Here is a 24,141-nt window from a genome sequence, read left to right on the forward strand (position 1 = left end):
TTTTTATAAATTTTAGGAAAATATTGATTTTATGATTCATTTTTTCAAAAATTAAACATCGAATTCAACAAAAAATAAAATAACCCATCCTTTAAAATTTGGAGTTATACTTTTCAAGATTCCTAAAATCCCAAAATGAAAAAAAAAAAAACGTCCATCCGCCGTCCGTGGATTTTTACAAGAACTAATAAACCAATTTTTTGAGATTTTTACAGAAGTTACAGGTCTCTCTCCACGATGGTCCTCGGCTATCATCATAACCATAATCCACGTTAAATGAAAATTGACGGAGTCATGTGCAATAGATTAAAGAGTCTAGAACTCCGAAATGGAGTTCTAAGGAGGACAAGCGAGTTCGTTACAATTTGTAAGGGCAGAGACATTTGACAAAATACCATCGTTGAATCCAGACAAAAATAAATTATCTCTTTTGGGGCCGACCGAAAAACTTCGTACCAAAACCTTGGTTAAAAACCAATACCAAAAGCAAAAGCTAGGCTGGGTTCTAGGAACCTGCCCTTTCATCATGAACACCATACCTTCTAGTTTCCGATCTAGTTCTATCATTTCCTGTTAATCGGATAAGACACCTGGAAATAAAATGTTCCTGTGACCTTGCTAAGAACTGTAATAGGATTGCTAAATAGAACGGTAGTATTTCCATGAGTCATTTTTACGCCCTTGTCAATATTAATTCGCTTATTTAATTTGTGGTGTACTATAGATTTTAAAAATAACAATGTTTTCTACAGTACACGTATATATAATTTAAATAAAAAAATATTATTCAGTTCTATTTTTATGCAACATATCTTTTTATTTTATCTCTTGAACAAAGTCCGATCCATTGTTGTTATTTTTGCCTGCTCGATTGCTCAAGGAAAAACAAGGTCATTAGTTTTTTCCCCTCTTAGCAATATTAACATTAATTAAATATGAGTTAATTGAAGAAATACAAAGTGGGTTTATATTTCAATTAATCAGATTTATCATCTGAAAGAATCACAATGGATGTTCTATGTTTCAATATCATCTTAGTCTTTGTGTGAATTATTCTTTATAATACGATCATTGTGAATTCTAATTTTAATTTATCATTTTTTTTTTGTATTAGAGAATCCTGATTTATTCTATTTATTTTAGTATTTCTAGAAATGTATTCCATTTATTTATTCCTACTAGTTGAGACCGGGCGTGAAGAAAAATAATACAGCGGCCTTCTTTCATTCAATTTTTCATGCGTTTTTGCATTGTTTTTTTTTTTAATGAATGGTTTAATAGTTTATTATGAAAACAATATATTACTCCTTATAAACAACATAAATATTTTTAAATTAGGCATCACAATCAGAATATGATGAAAGTGTGCGAATAAGATGAAAAAAAAAATTTTATTTTTGAATAAAATTTCTCTAAGAATAAATGCATAGTTCACACTTTGTGATTAATTGTCTAGCAAATATTTACAAAGTTGTGGTATTTAATATGAATTGACATTTTTACGAGTATAATAATAATATTATTGCTATAAAGGTATTTACATTGACTTAGAGGTTTGATTATGTAGTATGTGAAGGAATAGGAATTTAAATGAAAGAACGTATGAGGATTGACGAATAGAGGCAGGGATAGGATTCCAGAAGAAGGTTACAAGGTTGACGAAGTATTTGTGGAAAGGGCGGGTCTACGAGCGATCATGTATAAATTAATCGGTTGTAATATAGTTCGACCCCCGGTGCCCTACGGGTGGTGTCCCTGAAACTGCAGAGCATGTAGTGTTGGATTGCACCGCCATGGAAGGACATCGTGTCAAGTTGTTGAGGAAAACCGGGACATTCGCCCTCGCTGAGTCGGATTTCCCTCGTCTAACGGAGGAGGAGAATTATCCCTTCTTCAGGGAGTTCATCTACGGGTAGAAGATGGTGATCGGCTCGACGCACTTTACGTTAGGAAGGGCTCGACCACCCAGGATCGGCAAGCTACGAATACAAGAAGACGAAGGTGAAGAAGCAGACACAGGGAGGGCTGTACCAGGCTGCACGCTGGAGGAGGCACCCGGACGGATGCAAGTGGATAAGGTGCAGCCCCATCTAAAAGGCGCTCTCTCGAGCACTGGACTACACCACGGTTGAACCCCAATAAATAAAAATGTCCAGTGGTACAATAAAATTGATAATTATTTGTAACAGTGGCATGCGAAATCCTAGCGCACTGTCCCACTGCTACCGAACCCCTTGTGCCAGAAATGGGGAGGAAGGGGAATAAGAAAAAATAAAAAAAAGGTTGGGATGTATTATTTAGTAAAGTAAGGAGATCAAGGATGTGTGTAGGTTTTTTGGTTTTAATTTTATTTAAGATTTGAAATAGAAAAACATTTAGGAGGTATTGTCATTGGAAATTAGGATAAAGCCACATCAACTAGTTCTACCTACTAGAGACATGAGAGCACCTGCGAAAAACGAAAATCTTATGAAGCAATTCATGAGTCTCTTCAGTCTTATCTCTAGCCCAGCATATAGGCCTTCGTAGAATGTGGAGAAAAATAAGAGAGAATACTAGAAGCTGACGGGTATTCTGAAGAATGAAATAACGGGATCATAGGAATTGTATGAGTACAGTTATAGATGCACGTGTGATCTAGGAAAGATAATTATTCTAGGAGGTATCGATTCAAGTCGACTCCAATTACCTGTTATTATTTATTATAGATCTTTTAGTAAACTCGATTTATGTTATTATAGTGCTTTATTTTTTTTTCCTACTACCTGACCATTTCTGACATTGGGTCTCGAGAGGTTTAAAGGTTGCCAATCTATTCTAACAAGAATGGGAGATGCGAGTTTTTATTCCGTGAGACCACCAAGAAATAAAAGTCCCCCAATTCAATGGGATTCGGAAGGGTACTGTATGAGTTCTGAGGTTGGCAAGGTGACACCTCAACTCCCACAGCTACTACGGCCTCATTAGGATAATGCCTATATATTTTTAAATTATATCTTTTTTCACTTATAATCCTTTTGCTTATTTTACTCATAAATATTTTCCTGTTCTAGTCTGACGTTCAGTAAACAAAGTTAATATAAAATGAATTTTTTCGTTACAAATTCGCAGTTTAGTTTACTGTGTGCCGGCTTCTTGAACCAGGACAACAAATATTACATAAAATGCTTGTATTTCCCTTTATTTACTTCTGAAGAGTAGTTAAGAACCTAGCGGAGAGAAAAATTAAATACCTATTTGTTATAAAATATAAAAGGTATTCTAGCATTTTTTTTTTTCCTTTTTGCTTTTGTCAGATAATTCGTTCTCGGTATCTTATCTTTCCAAATTCCATTTAATAGGTTTAATTCGTTCAGATACAATTGGAAATGATGGAACTGATAGGAATAAAATCCTCTTAAACCGTAACACTGTCGCGAATTGGAGATAATTTGAGGTTGAGGCCAAGATATGCGTTATCTTTGAGGATGCATTCCGTCAATCAACGCTTGTGACCCCACCGCCCTCCGCTGATAAAGACTGGAGTAGGAACTGACAAAAGAGGATTGTGTCAGAAGTAGGCCGTCAGTTCTGTGTTTGCTCGATACGAGGCCATACTCCGGGATCTCCAGTTTGACAGTCGTCTTAAAGGTAGGAGTAATTAAAATTATAATGATTTTTTATTACTAATACAAATATTTTAATAAATTCTATTAACAGCTTAAACTAAAAGTTAAATAAAGTGACTGATTGTATATGGTTTCTTATAATTAAACCCTACCTAAGAATAAAAATAATTATATTTAGGTATCAAAATAGTCAAAGAAAACTATTTATTGTTAACCAACTTTTCACCCCACTTTGCAGAGCTTCGTCAGGGCTGCCAGATTGAAATACAGATACAGCATAATTATCTTCTTCCAAAAATAATTATAATACCTACACAAACAACATGTCAATATGTCTAGAGATAATCTCTAGGCCGAAACGTAAGCAAAAAATAATATATATGTACGACATTTTTTACTGTTACTGATATATATACAACAAACTCTTGAATGCGAATTTTCATAGAAATCAAAAAATATTTTTTTTAATTTGCTCAAAATATGTCATTTTTTTCAAAAACTAAAATAACTTTAACACGACCCCGCCAATTTATACAAACTTAGGAGTGATTTAGGCTACTGTAAACTTCAAGAAAAATACAAAAAAAACAACCTTCGTCAACAAATTATAACCAGAGCTATTAAAACGTGGGATAAAGTTTTATTTATTCAATAAATAAACGATTTATTGATTTCAAATTACTTTTTCTTCTTTGTCAATATTAATCTTCATCATTAGATTTTAAATATGCATATATAAGGATATAAGGATATAAGGATATAAGGATATGCTGGAACAATTAAATTCAATATTAACAATTCATATATTACAAGGTTTATGAAAGCCGGAAAAAAATTAGATTCGAGATAAATGAGAATAAAACAAACTATATTTATAATCTTTACGTGATAAATGAATTTTAATTTTTGTTTTTAATGTAAAAGTTGACTAATTAGGTAATTAGACATAATCTAGGATATACTTATTTACAAAAGAATATGTTTCCCTAACGTTTTTAATGTTTCATAGAAATTGTTGTTGTGACCTAGGCAGAATAGCCTGCATGAAGTTGAGGGTTTAAATAGTTTTAGTTCCAAAATTGTATTAAGAAGTCCCTGAGGATGGCCGGATTGGCCGAAACGTCAGACTTATAAGAAAAATAAAATGTGTTGAGACAAAAATTATTTATTTAAACAAACTATATTGTTAATAGAAATGATTATGATTAAGCTGATATAAGGATAACGAAGAATAAATATAAATGTGGAGAGAAATCGAAGCAACTGGTTCCACAAAAACCAGCAAATAAGAAATCTAAGAGAAAATAAAGACGAGGTTGAAGGTGGGTTGTTCCTGTTATTTTGCAGTTTATTACTTAAGAAGATTTTTCTTTACAGAATGTAAAATTCTTTAAGGATGAGAAATGTGGACGATTCCATTAAACGAACAACAACTTAAGGAAAATTAGGTATTGCTTAGAATTTTCAGAATAAAGAAGGATAAATCAAATGTGGGGTTTAGGCATCTTAGTAAACCTGAATTAGGTCACCTGCAAATATAATGAAACTGATGAGATCGCGGCAAATAAAATGGGCGTATAAATCCCTCAGGATGGTTAATGAATTAATCATTAAAAGTATAATTAGGCTAAACTAACTCTAAATGTCATGATGGTGACTGAAACCTAGGTCCTAGCTTTAGGTTTTGATTCTGTTTTAATACTATTAGGTTGTGAAATATCCAATTTATATGTTATAAGGAATAAATGTTATAAATTGTAAACTTCTTTTTTGTTTTTAAAGCTTGCTATGAATACATAGTACATACATTACATATGAAAACATTAACATATTTTGATAGTTCTTGCAAAACATATGGGTTAACTTATTAATTGGTAAATTGCTTAGAATAGAATAGTGAATTCTAAACAAAACTATAACTGTTTGAAAGGATAGTTAATTAACAAACCAATCAATGTTCATGATAGTTGTGATTTACGTGGTACAGTAATTGTTTTAACAATTATAAGCAATATCAATACTTAGGGTTCACTCACTGGTTTCTGGGAAAAAATTGTACAGAGCCAAAACTATCCTTTGAATTGATTTCTATATACTTTTATTTATTCCTGGGACTTCAGATAAATAAAAATAACCAAAATCTAAATAATAACTATGTGGAAGGTATAACTTGCTAATAGCCTTGGGAGAACAAATCATACAACGTCCTAGGAAGCTCAAGCTAAAAATAAAAAATATATTTCTAAATTTTTGGTACTAGTTATGATAGATTTCTTAATTAGAAAAATTTATAGATACAATAGTTGATCCCAGAGATGCAAAATCATAAACTCATATTTATTCAGTTGTGCTTATGATCTAAAGTACACACACGTATATATCAAGCTAGACAATGAGTACTTTAATTAATATCTCCAATTATTACTATTGTTATATTTACTTAAATGATGAAATGCTCTCTAATAAGTTTAACAAAAATATGTACATTCTGTAATTTATTCTTGTTTCATTTCCATATCCCACTGACCCTGAAGTGTGGGACTTACTACTCAACATTTACAATAGCCAAGAATTAATGGCATTTAATAAATAATTAATGAAAAATATCCTGAATTATGAATAAAGTAAATTGTTAATGTAATGTAAATTATAAATGTAATTTGTAGTTATTGAAACATATAAGAAGATAATAATGATGACAAAATTAGAAACACAGATATCAAAGAAAAAATTAGGAAAAAATAAGAAAAAGTTATAATACGACCGAAATATAATGACTGATTTTATTTTCCATAAAATTTATAGTTTATTTAAAAGATTTAAAAAAAAAATTAAAGTAAATTATATACAATTTATTTAATAATAACAAAAACATTTATATTTAAGACATAATATGAAATATAAATTTATAGAACCAATAATAATGAATATCATTTGATTTTATCGACTGTTCAAAGTATGCTTCTTAAGTTTTATTCTGCCAATAAATAATTTTTTGCCACTTCTCATAAAAGCTTAAAGGCTGAATGTAAATTAATCCCTGAATATCATTTTCTTTAGCATAATAGAGATTTTAAAAACATATATATATACAAGGTTTTGATAATAGGTCATTGTTCACGGGCTGGTGGATATTGAACAACTTCAATTTTTAAGCCAGAGAAGTTTTGCATGGAAACTCTCGAAATATATTATCATTTATCATGGAGGAGAATGATAAATATAATTAAATATAATATATAATAGAATAATTTTCATAAATTAAAGTTTTGCTCTTATTACAAATTACTAATTTATTTACCACTTTATTGTTAGTGCATTAATTCAAATTATATCATTGTCGTTCCTAAAACTAATCCTTCATGAAATATTATCAGGTATTTTAAACAAAATGAAACCTCAAAACATCTTTTGATAATTTTTATGACTGGATTTTAATTGTTATAACTTAAATAGGTGCCCTATTACTAATATTTTATTTCCTTTTTTTGATTAACAGTCTCCCAAATTTGAATCATGGAATGCACCCAGCCTAAGTGGATATTGGACAGGCGAGATTCCGGATTCCTTTTTTGGAGGAGGGAAAATGAATGCAAAAGGAGCGTGAAGTTCAGGTGTGACGTTGAGGTAATTATTTAAAAAAATAATTTTAACTTCTTAAATTTGTCAAATCCATCATTCATGATAGATTTATTTAATTATTAAAATCTATAAAAAAGAAATAGAAATACAATTTTGGTTAATTGTAAAATAATTAAAGATAAATTCATATTTAATTTTAATGAATATAATACTTTATAGTATTATATTGGGAAAACTATTATTATTTTCCAGCAAGTTAATTAGTAAATAGTTGTTAATCGAAGACCTAAGTTTCTATCCACATGGCAGATCTTCAAGACCATAATGTCACATTGACTTTCTAATGAATAGTTTTTACTATTTAGAGCTTTGTCCTAAAGAACACCTGAACCATCTTATCCTTTTATTATCGTTTTCATTTAACTATGATTATCAAATTAAATTAGGGAGTCTTTTATTGGCACTTAGTAAATATAGTAATTAGAAAAGGTGACAATTTGAATGAAGTATTCAGGGTTTTTATAATCTTATCAGTTGGAGTGCTTGCCTAATGTGTCAGTCTCCAGGAAATAAATACTTTTATAGATTAATCCTATCTATTTTTCATTAGCAATATAAGAACAGAGATAAATTTTCATCTCTTAAATTCTTTTATTTATTTTTTACATTTATTAAAAAACTGTATTGGTACAGTCAATTTTTGACTAATGACCACCTTGTTATATGACCATTTGGACCCATAATAAACAAAAAAAAATCGTTTTTGACATTAATTGTGTGCTCCTGGCAAAGAGAAATAAAATATTCAATTGATTTTTTCCAAAATGTGGATGTTGCCATTGATTATGCTAATCTGTAATATTATTATACTTTTATGTACATCATATGAAATGAAAGGAAAAAATAATTCCCCTAAGTATAAATACATGGTTCACACATTAATTGATATGATTAATTGTCTTGCAAAAATTTACAAAGTTGCGATATATAGGATAAAATTATAATTATTGTGATATCATTATAATTATGTGATCAATATTATGGCTATATGCATTGTTCACATTGATGTGGAGGTTTGATTATCTAGTAGGTGAAGGAATAGGTGCTGTTTAAAGGAATGAATGGATGAGGATTGGTGAATAGAGATGGCGAGAGGGTTCTAGAAGGAGGATGTTTGACTAAAGATTAATGAAGCAGGTGGTACTATGAGAGGGCATGTATAAATTAATCAAATATAAAATAATTGGAATATAGTATAGTATTTAATGAATGGACGGATGAAAATAAAGTGAGAAGATCAAGAATCTGGATTGGTTTTTTTTTGTTTTCAAGACTTGGTATTGAAAAACACCAAGAAGGTATTGCTGAAGGAAAGTAGAATAAAGCCATATCCTATCCATGCCACAACTACCATACCAATGGAGAAATGAGAGCACTTGGGAAACCCGAAAATCTCATGAAGAAATATATGAGTCTCTTCAGTCCCATCTCAACCGCATGTACCCATCTCAGCTGATACCCCGTAATAGAACAAGAAATCATAATTGAAGTGAAAGAAAATAAGAGAGAATGCAAAGAGCAGATGGTATTCTGAGGAATGAAATCTTAGGAATTATTTCTGTACAGTTATAGATATACGTGTGATTTGGGAAATTTAGTGAGGAGGATCTTATGATTAACTGAGTCAAAAGCTTTCAAAGATCCTTAAAGAACTATTGTTACCTAGTTATTTCATACAAATTGTTCATAAAGTTACTTATAGTTTTAAACATAGTTATTAAGAGAGAGAGAGAGAGATAAAAATGGAAGAATTTTAACTAATATTAAGAAACTGATACTGATATTTAGAAATAAAAAAGTTATGCTTTACAGTTGGAAAAAATATATATAGTAGTCACTATAAGAAATAACGTCTTTTAATAAAATACATTTTGAAAAAAATATTTTTTAATAAAATATGGAATTTTATCAGTTATATAAAACTTGTCATACAATTTTACATTTCTGCTCACTTAGAGGTGAGTAGATATACTGCTGCTAAATATTTCTTATTTTGTCATATTGTCATTATTTATATCAATCACTCCTTATATGAATTTTATTGACAACATAAAATAAATAAAAATAAAAAAAAAATAAAAATAGTTAAAACATTGTTTCTTTGTTTACATTCTAATTTTTTTTTTTTTTTTATCTCTCTTTAGGTACTTGAATTTCTTCCAGTAGAAGATGAGGGAGAGGAAATGGCACCACCATCTGCATTGGCAGCCGCTATATGTCTAACTTTAATAGCTGCCACGTTGAGCTATCAGTGGTTAATACATTGAATAATTTAATTTGGGACAGTACTTTGGAGTTGAAAAAATGTACATCGGTCATGTATTGAGTATATTTTTAGCTTCAGAAGGATTAACGGAAACAAATACCGTTTTAGAAGACAGTGCTGTAAGAGTCATTGCCGATTTTCTTGAATTTAAAATTGTATTTTGTATGGGTTTGTACACTCAATGTACATGCAAAGATGTTTCTGAGAACAACAAGATTTATTGGCAATGAGATATTTATTTAGCATGGGCATTCCAATTAGAAAGCCTTAGATAGCCTTATCAAAAAGATTGTGATTGTTCATTATAAATTTGATTAACAGTCAATGTTATTTATGAAGCTAATTAAAGTTTATAACTATAATATCACTTATTAAATATAGCTAAACAGTTCATAAAATGCCATCAATTAATAATTGTAATGTAAATTTTTTAAATACTGTCATTAGGAAACAAATATTTAAATTCAACTTTCCTAAAAAAAAAGCCTTTTGTAACTAATATTGGTGATCTGAGGAATATGAAACATAAGATTAAACCATATAATTTAGTTACATAGTTGAGTATTATATTTTATAGATTATTTATTTGTTTTCAGATGGATAAAATTTAACCCACTGTAACCTAATCATGTAACTGGAGTCATTTGTTTATTGAATTATTAACAATTATTGAAAAGAGGGCACCTAAAATGTGGTGCGACTGAGTTTCTTGTATCTTAGTTATGTAACTAGTTTACTACATTATTACGTGAATATATACCAGCCTTCATACATTATAATAACATATAAAATCTGTTAGAGAATAATAATTGAAGAACCATTGACGTATCCATCATGTTGGAGGAATTTTGAATTAATTATTTATCATTCTTACTTATAAATGTTTCTAGAGGCTGTATTCTGTCTATAAATAATTTATAATTTATTCAGTATTGTAGTATTTAAATAATGATAAATAAGTTGGAGTGAACTTCAAGGATTTAAAGTATTATTTATTGTTCAATTAGGTTTATTTTAAACAGCTGAAGCAGCTTCATTGGAACTTAATTACTCGCATTGATGATTAGTTAATTGAGTTGATAATTTAATTTAAATTATGATTACATTTTTTAATTACATTATCATAAGTATTTAGTATCTTTTTAGTCATTGCGAAATATTTTATTTTATTTATTAAGTAGTATTTCAATGAATTTTGACTGCTGGTAAAGATTTTATTTTTTATTAAATTGAATTGATAAATATATATCTACTCTATCTTGTATCTAATGTTCTTTTAATTAATTAAAAAACAAATGTGTAGCCCCAGTAAATAAGTAAAATGTATTTGTTGAATATAATAACTTTTTTAATAAAATGTGCAATATATATTTCAGAAGAAAACAAATATTATTTCTCTAATCTGGTATAAGTATAAATGTTATAAGTAGAAGAGTGTATAATTTGATTTGTGTTATGGGTTATTAAAAAGAAGATGCTATGTTATAATTGTATAAGATAAAATAGTGTCGGCTTCATTAGTTATTTTAATATACAACAAATAAAATATTATGTTAATTTAACATGTTAACAGTATTGTTTAAATTGTTTCAAAAGAACTATAAGAATCATAAAATTGGTTGAATTGTTAATAATTATAAAATTCATTATGATTATACTCCAGACAAATGTGTAGAACATTTTTCCTAATTTAAAGGGTACATACCCATAATTTAAAATAACATGTTCTTAGTAATTATGTATTCAGGAATGATTGTGATAACTAATATAATAATAAATTTTAAAACACTTTTAAATTTGTAATAATCTGACCTCTTTGGTAACCTTTGCATCTTATTCACAAACATTGAACCTTTGAATACCGTAAGTGTAGCCATACAACGGCAACTTTAGTCAAGTAAGTTTTTAATCACAAAATAGAACACATTATGAAAACCTGTACCCAGAAGGTTATTTAGTTGAATCAAATAAAAAATTTCCACATGTTCTGTCTACCTGAAGACTCAATTGTTGCCAGTATAATAGAACACACATGTTAATACCCATCTCTTTACGCAGGTAATTAAAAAGTTGCAATTTATTTCCAGTTGCAGTTTTGTTGTACCTCTAGACTATGTCAATAGACATCAAAGTATTTAAAGAAGCAGTTAAGTTATGTTCCTTGTATTATTACACAAAAATATAAGAATCTGCAGATAAATATCTTTCACTATTCAATGGATGGACCCGAAATTTTCTACATTTTTTCTCATCCTTAAATAAGATTATAAATGCCTGCGGTCTTGACAAAATCCATTTTGAAACTGATTTAAGGAACTATTCAGTTGCCAGTGAGTGCTTGTACAACATTGGACAATTTTCAACCAACTAGATTTTTTAATGAGTAGAAAATGGTTAGGGGTGTGGTCAGTGAAGAACTCAAGCAAGTAAAAACGTATTTATTAGTGCCAATGTTCGGCCAGAATTTCAAGCCTACTTCAGAGCTGAGAACAAAAAAACAAGATAACAATGAATGAATAAAAGGGTATACAGAATGATTAGAAAATAATAAAATAACTAACATTATAGATACATAAATGATATTGAAAGGCAAGAATAGTCTAAGTATTATAAGGAGGTAAAGGCTGTATCAGAAAAGTAATATTTAAATTAAGTAAGAGGCAAGAACAAATAATAAAATACATATGAAAATCTAGTTAGTAAATATAAGTCCAAACTGAACGTTATTTAAAATGAAATAATGAAAGATGTGGGAAACATATATGTATATAATTAAATATGTAAGTCAAATAACAGGACTTAAGAAATAAAATATAAAGTAAATAATAATATAAAGTTATAAAATCCAAAAGGAATATAGGAATGTGAATATTTTATTTTATTAATAATAATTTAAAAGTTATGAAAAAATGAGAAAGAAAATATATGTAATTAATGAAATATGTAATTAAAATACTAAAATAAAGGATACAATATAAAGTAAAGTAAGACAAAAGGAGTAATTAGTAAATATGACAATATTAATAAGTGGTGAACATAAGTTAAGATATACAGCCTTTATTTTCTTATAATATTTAGGCTATTTATGTCTTTCAACACTATTTATGTATCTATCTATAATGTTAATTATTTTCTAACCATTCTGTATATCCTTTTATTCATTGGCTGTTATCTGTTTTTTTTTCTTAGTCCTGATGGAGGCTCGAAATTCTAGCCGAAATGTTGGCACTAATAAATAAGTTTTTACTTGTTTGAATTCTTCACTGACCACACTCTTCCCATCTTTTCCTCATTATATGTATCCAACTATTAACACATCATTATGACTAGATTTTTCAATCACAGAGAGTAAAAAGTTGTCAGTGTGGTAGCCTAAGACAGCTATACAGTTGTTATAAGGTAAATAACAAACAAACTGTATATGAATTTAAGCCACCAAAAAAAAAAAAAAGTATATATATATTATTTAATCCTCAAATTATCTTATTTTAAATATGAAACTGGTTAAAAGTAAAAATACTTTTATTTTGATATGATAGAAGTATTACTAAAAAATCTAAATTTTATTTTGAAATCTTTAAATTAAAAGTTTAGTTTTAACTCTCATTATTTAATTGTCTAAGGAAAGATATAATAAAATGATAATTTATATTTGTATCTCAATCATTTTTTAATATTCAAAGTTTTTCAATTCAAATTACTAACAAAATTTTATTTCATCTAAGAAAAAATTTAAGTTTTCTTTCTTTGTATTATTCCTTGCTCCACCAGCTTCTTTGATTTGTGCCACTTTCCCCTGTTTTGTCATACCATTTTAGAAACTTGCAAAAACTGTTCCAAGCATCTTATCAATTTTTTTTTTCTAAATTGTAAATGGAATGTGTTTGAATTAAGGTGAAAATGTTTCTAAATCTATTTTTAGTAGGTCATTGAAAAACATATACAGGTCATCATCTGAAAATGTGTAAATCATACGTCTTGTCCATTTTCAATCTCTAACGTGGCACCAGTCATTGGAAAAATATAAGAACTATTCCGCTCCTTTTGTTCTACTACGGAGCTATATTCTACCTCTAAAATAGATTTATAAGCGGTAAATAAAAAATTCAAAATGATAGTTTTTTTACTCCCTCACATTGTACCGCCCTTGAGGTAAGGCACTTTAAAAATTTGTTATCAATCTAAAATTGATTGTTTCAATTCACCAATTTATTTAGTAATCACATGAGGGTTCCATTAAAAAGTACACTTCATTATTTATTGCAGTCAGTAAAAAGAAATAAAATAAAAACTGTATGGCCAGATACTTTTCCTTCACAATAATACACTCCTTTCCACACCACCATAGAGGTAAAGTACTAGGTGAATTTTTTTTTTATATTGGTTTCCCTAATAAGCCTAATCCCCAATTGAGGTCTACCACATCCTTCAGAGAGGAATCTTCCTCAGGTAAGTGCATTGTAGAATTTATAATCTTCTCTCTTAATTTTCACAAAATATCACACCCTTTCTGGTGCAAGTTACCTACAGATTTCTAGTTTCAAAGGGTAAATAAATAGATTAGTACATACCAAATGGTATGCAAAAGAAAGCGAGAATTTTGCCATTAATCCTTAATCAATAGAAAAAAATAATTAATTAACAATCAAACACAAATACTTTTTAATTTAAAAGAATAATCGTTCTTTGAAAAGTCGATTATAAGTAATATATCTTATACCCTCCTCTCTACATGAGTAAAAGTAAGGCTTCATAAATTATAATATGACATTATTTGAAACAAAACTTAGATACATAACAACAATACACAACAAGCTTAGATAATAATAAGGGTACTTAATACATTTATGTTGAATTTTATAATATTTATTTGATGTTATTTGTATATTTATAATTAAGTTTACTTACTTGACCATGGTTAGCTGGTTACTTAAACCATGGTAGCTCAGCTCATCTCTTTTGTAGCTTTAAGCTCCATTCCAAATTGTAACTTATCATGTCTTCTTTTTGATTTTTTGTTAGAGAAATTCCATTTCATTTGAAGAGTACATCGAGCTGAAAGAAAGTATCTTAGAGGAAGATTCAGTTTTCAGTTCTGAAAAATTAAGAATAATAGATAATTAAAAACTATAATATAAAAATAACGTACTACTAAATATTTATTAAATATTTTGAGATAGTATTATTATTTTAATAAAGGACAGCTAGTAAAAATAAATACATAATATTTTACATCAATTTTTATTTTTCTCAAATATATTTTAAGCTATCCTCTAGGTTAATTAAATCGTGCCATGACCATCTTACGAATGAACTAGAATATGATAAAAATAAACTAACAAAAAATATTGAAAACATGGGTTAACATAAGTTAATTGGCAAGGCTGCTATGGAAACTTCGTCCTTATTTGTTACAAACAATCAATTAATAAAAAAGTGTAGTCAAATCCTTTTTTTTCTTACATAATGCATATAAATCATTTAAAAATTTAGTTATAAAAACTAAATCATTACATTATTTCTAAATTGTTTGAAAACTATCATGTTAGTTTCTCAAGTTGTTAAAAAATTGTAAGTCATTTGTAGAAACATTAAAATACTGTTGAATAATGATTATAATTACTGTGAACTAACCGTTACAGAACTAACACTCGACCTGGACTGGTAAAATTCAAAGTAGAAGAAGGTATACTAAAATACAGAGAAATATGAATTTTTATAATAAAATAGGACATTTATACATAAGCTCAAACTGAAGAAAGCAGACACTCCAGAATACCTATACAAAATTATGAGCTCATTCCTCAATGGTAGAACATTTTCAGTCAGAATTAATAACAAAAATTCAACCATTAGACAAATCAATGCTGGTACTCCACAAGGTTCAGTCCTTTCTCCCATTTTGTTCAACTTTTACCTTCACGACATCGTCCAGTCCACACACACCTCCATAGCTATGTTCGCTGACAATACAGCTGAGTTTTCTCAACATGAAACATTTTGCAAAGTCACCTTAATGATTTAGAACAATATTTCACTAAATGGATTATTAGCTTGAACATTGAAAAATGCAACTCGAAAGTTTTTACTCTTCGACGCCCACCAGATCCACCGGATTTAATCCTCAAAGGTAAAAATGTGAAATGGAATCCTGCCAGTGAAACAGTAAGATGCCTGGGAATTCACCTAGATCACCGCCTTACCTGGAATCACCATATCAACATCAAACTAACTCAAACCTATGCAAGGTTAGCAATGCTATATCCTATCCTAAACAGAAATTCCAAACTAAAAACAGAAACAACTGTTCTTATATTTAAAACAATCCTCAGGCCACTGCTGATGTACGGCTGTGAAGGGCTGGGGAGCGGCATCCTTCATGAAAAGGAAAAACTACAATCTTTTCAAAATAAAGTCCTCAGAATCGCAGTTAAAGCTCCTTGGTTCATAAGAAATAGCCAATTGCATCGCGAATTACAAGTGGAGTCAATAGAGGATTATATCAAAAAACGGTTCATGAAGTTCCACTCCCAGTTGCCGTCAGTTAAAGAAGCAGTGACCTACAACCTGGGAAACCCAACCTCAACCCGAAGACTGAAGCCCAAACTGCTGCAAGACATTCTTTTATAAATTTTTAATAAATATAAAATTAATTCATAGTCACACTACCTCTATTTTAAATTTTATTTTTTGTTATTATTATTTTTTTTCCTCTCTTTTCTTCTCTCTTCCCTTTTTCAAATTAACTTGTTTCTTTTTACTATTAGAAGACAATTGTTTGTTTTATTTAAGTATACTAATATCATTATTTTTTGTTATTAATTTTACTTTCCTCTTTTATTAAGAAGCATTATTCTTATCTATTTATTTTATTCTTATTATTTTTTTCTTTTAATAAGAACATTTTATATAGTTAGGGGTGTCATTTGTATGACTATACCCCCTCATAATCGACTGTTAAAAAATATATATAATATAAGTTATATCAACCATGTAAGGCCCACCAGACCGATCTGGTATAAAGATAAAAAAAATACATAAGCTTGTGTGTTTATAAATTAAGAACTGGTAAATTGAAAAAGAAATAATATTTACTTAAGTAATTTAATCAGTACCTTATTTCTAAAAATACTGAGAAACTACTGTGTTATTTTCTCAAATTGATAATAAATTGTGATTCATTTGTAGATACAAATAAATTCCTGATTTGAAGAATATGGAGTTGGGACTACACAAAGCTCTAAATACCGAGGGTGGAGTCCAATGTTCAAACCAGTTCTGGTATATTTATCCGAGATAGAAATTCATTTAGATATTAATGCTTGAATAGTGCATATCTCACAATTTTATTTTGTATTCGACACATTTCTTGGGTTGAACCTTAGACTGTTGGTACTGTTTGAAAACCCTACTGGCTTTGGAAAAGTCTATAGAGAGACCATAGTAGAGAAAAAAGTCCCTATTTCCCATAATATTTCAAAATAAAACCAAAACTTTTTTTGACAGATGTACAACTTTCAAGCAAAGAGGCGATAAATAAATACAAATAAGTGCAATTTATATATAAATACACAAATTTCAATAAAAAGATTAAAAATATATGAAATATATATATGAAAATAAAGAAAATTATTTACTACCGAACGCGTCATAGGATAAGACTAACGTACGGCTGTGATAATTATTGTGAACTGTATCGGATTAGAGTCCGATGTACATCTTATGTTAATTGTTAAATCATTTTGGAGTACGCCTGTACGTCAAGGATTGGTTTATTCAACAATTATCATTACTAATTTACATTCGTTAAATATGAATTTTGACAAATTATAAAAAATATTTTACCTGGCTGGTTCAAACAAACTGTTCGGTATATGCTAGAAGTGAAGACGATTTTAAGAGGCCATTCCACTCCATCCTTACCTTAGTTACAGGCATGTCCATGGCCGCTTGTTTTAAGATATTTACACCCTACAAATATTTCATAGTACATATTAATATAACTCAAAACTTAGCCCCCTCCATTAACAAAAACATATTGGAAATTTCAAGCATTTTAAAAGTTACTTATCCACTAAAAATGGAATCCTTATTTTCTTTTAATTAATATTTATGTATTTTAACTTGGTCTGAGAGTACTATGGTTAGGGTGGTGTAAGTGACATTTTTAACAACTTTAATTAAGTTCAGAAATAAAGTCTGGATGGACAGAACTGTTGGAAGAAAAACAATATTTCGTAGATTTATTATTTTAAAATAATAGTCACCATAGTCCTCTTGTTTGATACGATAAATATGTAAATACTAAATCTCAGATAGACCGATGTATACAAATCTAACTCATACAATACGAAAATAATTTTAAAGAAATGGCTTTTACTCCTTTAGAAACGATAAATCATTTTTTAAAACTTATACAATGATTATACAGCTAATCGAAATATTTGATTAAGTAAATATCAGTACATTGAACATACCATTCGCTCTAATCTCTAAAACGTTTTAAAATACAACTATAAAATAGATATTATATGATCTAGTTGAACCAAAATGTTACGAACGCCCGCCAATTGCACACGAATCGCGCGCAAACGACACTGGTCCAAAAAACATATGATTGGTATATGTTTTAATATATTACTTTTTATTAATAATTGATCCTTATGCATTAAATAAGTATTATTCATTTCAATACATTTTATTCATTCATTCTATTCAAACTATTTATACTAATTAGTACTAAAAAACATGGACCTATATGAAATAGTTTTATATTATGTATGTATATTTTTTTTGTTACAATTTTAATTTCAATACAATATTTTCTTAAATTGTTATTTACAGATTAAATTAATATTTTGCGTCATACTAATTGGGCTTAAATTTATATTTAATTTACGGCCAAATTACGAAATATTTAATTATAATATTCATTAATTCTTGTATGTTTATATGAAGCATTTAATTATAAATCTTACTATTAGAAGATTGCTTTCACTATTTATTAAGAATGCTCTTTACATGCATTTCTAAAAGTATAATCATATATACTTGTTTTTCACTTATTTTTAATATTTAGAAAATTAAAAAAAGAAAAAATTAATTTTTATTACTAAAAAAATATTAAATATTTATTTACTAAGGCATATTTCTTAATAATTTAATATACTGTACAGATATATTATTTAAATGTATTATTTTATTTTATGAAGTTGGCTACAGTTCTTTATTGGCTCAGAACAAGGAAAAGAGTTGCTTGTAGATTTGATTTTCAGCTCTTTTAGAGTATTGAATTACACCTGAGTCTAAAAGTCTGTATAATTAGATTTGAAACCACTTCTTCTTTCTTAATATCATTAGATTCCTGTATAGCTAGTGTGTTAACAGTCTGGCACAGTCCAGTTTGTGAAGAGTTTTAGTTGGTTAAAGACTTAAAACAGGTACCATAAAACTTCTTATTTTTATAATGCTTGGATCTGAATCATTATTTAAACTTAATTTGTAACTTTTTTTAATTCTGTTTATCAGTCAGTGAAGGATTTTTTTACTTAACTAGAAATTCCAATCTGTTTAAATAAACAATATTAAGCTTAGAAAATTAGAAAATGTCAGAGTTGAGCCTTTGAAAGCAAAAGTAGCATAAACCACTCTGTTCTCATCACACTTATTTTCATAACTAAATAAATTATTAATAAATAATCAACTGTAGCTTAGTAGTAAAATAAAAAAAAAAACAGTATAATAAAAATACGGTTTTCTTGTAATTTTAACAATATCTTTTTGATCTATAAATCATATCATTTCAGGCACAAATGTTTAACCATTTTGTTTTGTCCAGGCTTTATAAAAATGTACTCACACTACATGAACAGCAGAAGAGGCAACATCATGTTTAATAGATTATGCACAGTAAGTAATTATTGTTTTGTACTATAATTTTAATCTAAACTAAATTTTGTGTTGATATAATTTTTAAAGCTTTTTTTTTATGTCTTATATTAAAGATTGACATTTCATAACATCAAGTAGGTCACTAGTTATTCCATCAAATATAAGGCATTGCTATTTTACTTTTTTGCTTAGGTAAATATGCAGAGGTCTACTGGATGTTTGGACATCTTGTATATCTTCAGGACTACCAATCGGGTACTAGAAGTAAAGAGGTAGGACTTGTTTTTGTATGCATTATGGTTCTTCACTCAAACTTTATCAGGCAGCCTATATAAAGTAGGTACAAGAGCCTTTCTGTACATAATATAAGTCTCAAGAAGGATTTGTTACATTTAGATTATTCTAACATAACGAAATGATTATTAATTATTAAATATGAATCAAAATGATTGAGGAAAATCATTTGGACCACATTACACCAACAATTTTTATTATAAAACTATATAAAAAAAGTTTTTCATTATATATATTTGTAATGTTCGACCCTAATTTATTGACCATTTTCAAATATAATCATCCTCACCCCAGTCAACTTAGTATAATATAGTTTTATGTATATAAGAAATGGAAGTACTAGCAAATTATTATAAAAATAATTGGAGAAGTTTGTTGGGGGGTGCGGTCAGCAAAGAACAATATAAATAAGCAAAACCATATTTATTTATTTTATGCCGATGTTTCGACCTGAGTTTCAGGTCTTCACCATGGGTTATGGCGTAGAAGGTAGGCCTGCAACTGATGCGCAACTATCTACACCTTATTATAAAAATATTTTGTTTGTTTTCTTCTCTTATTTTTAGCTATTATTCAGTTAGTCATTTTTGGGGGGTTTCTGCATCTAAAATATTACACACAACTACTTATATTCTATATAAATTAATATTATACATAAAATTCTTTTTAAAACTTTATCAATGTTAAAATTATATAAGCTAAAATATTTTTTTCCAGAAATGATTTTCCTCAATCATTCTGATTGATATTTATTAATTAAAAATTAAACTCACTAGAAAACTGACAATGAAAATAAAGATGTTTACAATACAAAAATATTATGTTTGAGCTGAACCATAGTAGTCCCTGCCCATTTTGGAAAATTATTTTTTTTATTCTTGGTAGTTTTTGTTGCATGCAGTATGTGTATATATTTATTTTTATGTGCCTACGGTTTCTGCCCCCTCTCACTAATTATTAAACTGTTCACACATAATTTTTCTTATAATAAAGAAATCAATTTATTTAATAGTTTTGGTAATGTCTGTTTAGTATTTGCAAAATAATTAAATTGTCATTAATTCAATAAGAATTTATTAATATTATTAAATTAATCTAAACTTATTTGATATTAAATTTAATTTGTGAAAGATGAGGCACATTTCAGGATCTTTAGTCTTCAGCAGGGAACCCCCTCATCATTCATGCAATTTTTTTTTATGAACTTTAACAAATCAAATCATAAATTTTTTTGAAATATGTTAATACTAGAATATCATTATGTGAATAATATTTTTATTTTAAAGATTATTTTAATCTAGTTCATTAGTTAAACCAGTAAAAGTTTATTATTTTTTTTTAGTTAAAACATTAATACTTTCCATAAACAACAAACAAAATTCAATTCATAATAAAATTACTTATTAATTTTAATTTTATTACAGATTGATAGGAATTATTTCAAAACCTTTGTTTTCATTGTTAAATTTTGAAGTTATTAGATTATTCATACTTTAGGTTGTTAGATTCAAGGGTGGGTTGAGAAACTTCAATGAGTCACGTATAAAGTACAGAAGCAGCTGAGTAAGTACTATTGCATGTTTTATAATTGATTTTTTTTATTTCCATTGTGGGTGGTGTTTTGTGCATGCTATTCTTATAGATCTATAACTGCTGTATTCTTCCATCGTTGCTTATTTTATATTTAAAAAGAAATTTGAGTAGATAAAACAGTATAAATTGTTGTAAAATTTCTTTTATTTTTTATTTAAAAGCTAATTTATTTTCATTCTTTGGTAAGGTCCAATTATTTACTGAATTATATCAGGTAAAATCATGAATAAAAAGTAGAACGTGCTGAATTTCTTGTATGCATTATTTAGGGAATTTTATGGGGATATCACTAAATCTTATCAGATTAGTATGAGATTAATAGAAAGACTCATTTAAATTTATTACAAAATTGATTTGATAAATGGCAAACCAAAATAAAATGCAAAAATTAAATCGGGTCACATTTACACTTGGAAGTTTGTACTACCCTCAGCAAACACTTAAAGTGTTTAATGATTAATGATTAATTGATAACAGAATGTTGTCATATATTATATAATATATATTATAATGGATATATGTATTGATGTTTTAATGCTGTTTCAACATTATATTCTTGTCAGTAGCTATAAATTATTTATCATCAAAAAAGCTTTATTATAATATATGCATATTAACATAAATAGTTTTGAACAATCATAAAAAATTTTATTCTTTATTTCTTTTTTAAAACATGTTCTTCTTTGATCTATGGTTTTTATTACTATGTTATTATACCTGAAATTTGAATATTATTTCATATTAGTATTATTTATTTAAAATACTTTTTCAATTTATGATCACTAAAAATTATTTACAAATAAGGTTAGTGTTTCGGAATTTTGCCCCATCTTCAGAATTTATACTAGTATTTGTTCTTTATGGATATGTATTCTTAATTATGAGAGATAGTTGACCATGGTTGATGAACGAGGAGAAGATGGTTGAGGGTGCGGTCAATGAAAAACACAAATAAGTTCAATTAATTGAATTCAAAATTCAATTAATTGAACTTATATGTGTTTTTCATTGACCGCACCCCCAACCATCTTCTCCTCGATATGTATTCTTGTTGTAGAAAACTAGGGTAGTAAAATATGTCCATTTAGCCTCAACATTCTTTATGAATTCATTTTAAATACTCAATTTTTCAGCCAACCTGGCCATTATCAAAGACTATTATGATTTTGATTTCACTAAAAATTAACCACTAAGAAAATTGCAGGCTATTCTGCCCATGTGTAACATAATATGGCCAATAAGCCTATATTGGTCAACTATTTCATTTAATATCAATACTTTTATAAGCAATGTTTATATATTTGAACCATTCGGACATAAAACATGGCAACTGCAAAAATGATTACTTTAACTATGTTAAATTGTTTGTTAACTACAAATTTTATCTTCAATCAGCAGTCACTTAGCATAACTTAATATCAACAAATTTCCTAAAGGTCTTTTCAACAATTTATGAAATTAGTCTTAAAAAAACTGGTAATACCAAACATTTTGGGATATCACTACCAGGTTATGCATAGCTACAAATGCCTAACTTGGTTGTGAGGCAGGTTAAATAAAATATGTTAATATAATAGTTGATAGAAGTATGACGAAATTTGCAAATAAAATACTTAATATTAAATGAAATAGTTGACACTCCTGGTTGGTTAAGTTTGTTGACAGGTGGGTTTGTTAAAGAAGATGAAAAATAGTCGACAAATACAAGTGACTATTGTATTAGACATAGGTGGAATAGCCTGGAACTTTTTTAGTGATAAATATGAAGCTATGAAATTAAAATTAAGATTATTCTTGATATTGGCCAAAACATTGGATATTTAAAATAAATTAATAAAGAATATTATTATTTTTTTATTATGAAGTTTGTTTGTTTTTACTGATCAATTATAACTTCTTTGATAAAAATGTTGTATGTCACTAAATAATATTATTATTTTACGCTTTAAGCTTTAACACTGAGCTTGAGAATTCGAAAATAGAACATACAGACTCATAACGGTGAAGCTCTAGTTCCCCACATTTTTATCTTAATATCCTAACCTACCTGTTGAATAGATCCGCTACCTTAGGCTTCACCTGGACAAACGGCTAACCTGGAATCATCACACAAGACTGAAAAGACAGAAAACAGCACTTCGATTCCGACTATTACAACATTTACAAGAAACGGTATAAACTTCCAATCCATTACAAAAGACTGATCTACATGACTGTAATAAGGCCAATCTGTACATACGGATATGAGCTTTGGGGCTCCACTAAACCTTTGAATTCCTCTCGCATCCAATCCTAACAAATCAAAATCCTTGTCGATTTCGACAATTATCTTTTTCTTATTTTTTCAATTTTAATGGTAACATGGATTTTTCTTGAAATATTACAAGAAATTATATTCAACAATTATAAAAGGTTGTATACGTTTAGAACACTGAATTTCTTTTAGAAGCATTTATATATATTACACAGATGCTTCTAAAAGAAAATCAACAAAATGGGGCTAAATTCAAGCTCTTCGGTGTTTGAGACGTAATATATATAATGTTAAGTATTTCTTAGAGGAATGAAAAAAATCATCACCTCAACTTGAAGTCATCCACTTAATTTTTTAATTACCTTGGACTACATTTGGACAAGCGATAAACCTGGAATCCTCACACCAGACTGAAAAGACAGGAAACTGCACGTCGATTTCGACTGTTACAGCACTTACTAGACAAACGGTCTAAATCTCCAACACATTACAAAAGAATGATCTACATGACTGTAATAAGGCCAATCTGGACATATGGAGTTGAGCTTTGGGGCTCCACTAAACCTTCGAATTCCTCTCGTATCCAATCCTTA

General features: G+C 28.3%; 1 long non-coding RNA gene across 2 annotated transcripts in view; it reads left to right on the forward strand.

Moving 5' to 3' along the window:
• LOC106684905 (uncharacterized) overlaps nucleotides 1-11,716 on the forward strand; it is a 43,664-nt gene extending 31,948 nt beyond the window's left edge. Inside the window, exons 1-3 of one of the 2 annotated variants that reach the window (XR_001343758.3) lie at nucleotides 3,464-3,630; nucleotides 7,108-7,235; nucleotides 9,395-11,716. This is a non-coding gene — a long non-coding RNA (uncharacterized lncRNA). Of the gene's footprint in view, nucleotides 1-3,463; nucleotides 3,631-7,107; nucleotides 7,236-9,394 lie in introns of those variants that run through there. The other variant, XR_010843894.1, reaches the window with a different exon arrangement.
• Nucleotides 11,717-24,141: the final 12,425 nt, after the last annotated feature.

The sequence above is a fragment of the Halyomorpha halys genome, unplaced genomic scaffold, assembly GCF_000696795.3.
Source record: "Halyomorpha halys isolate HHAL.00 unplaced genomic scaffold, Hhal_1.1 Scaffold627.1, whole genome shotgun sequence".
In the NCBI taxonomy this organism is placed as follows: Eukaryota; Metazoa; Arthropoda; class Insecta; order Hemiptera; family Pentatomidae; genus Halyomorpha; species Halyomorpha halys.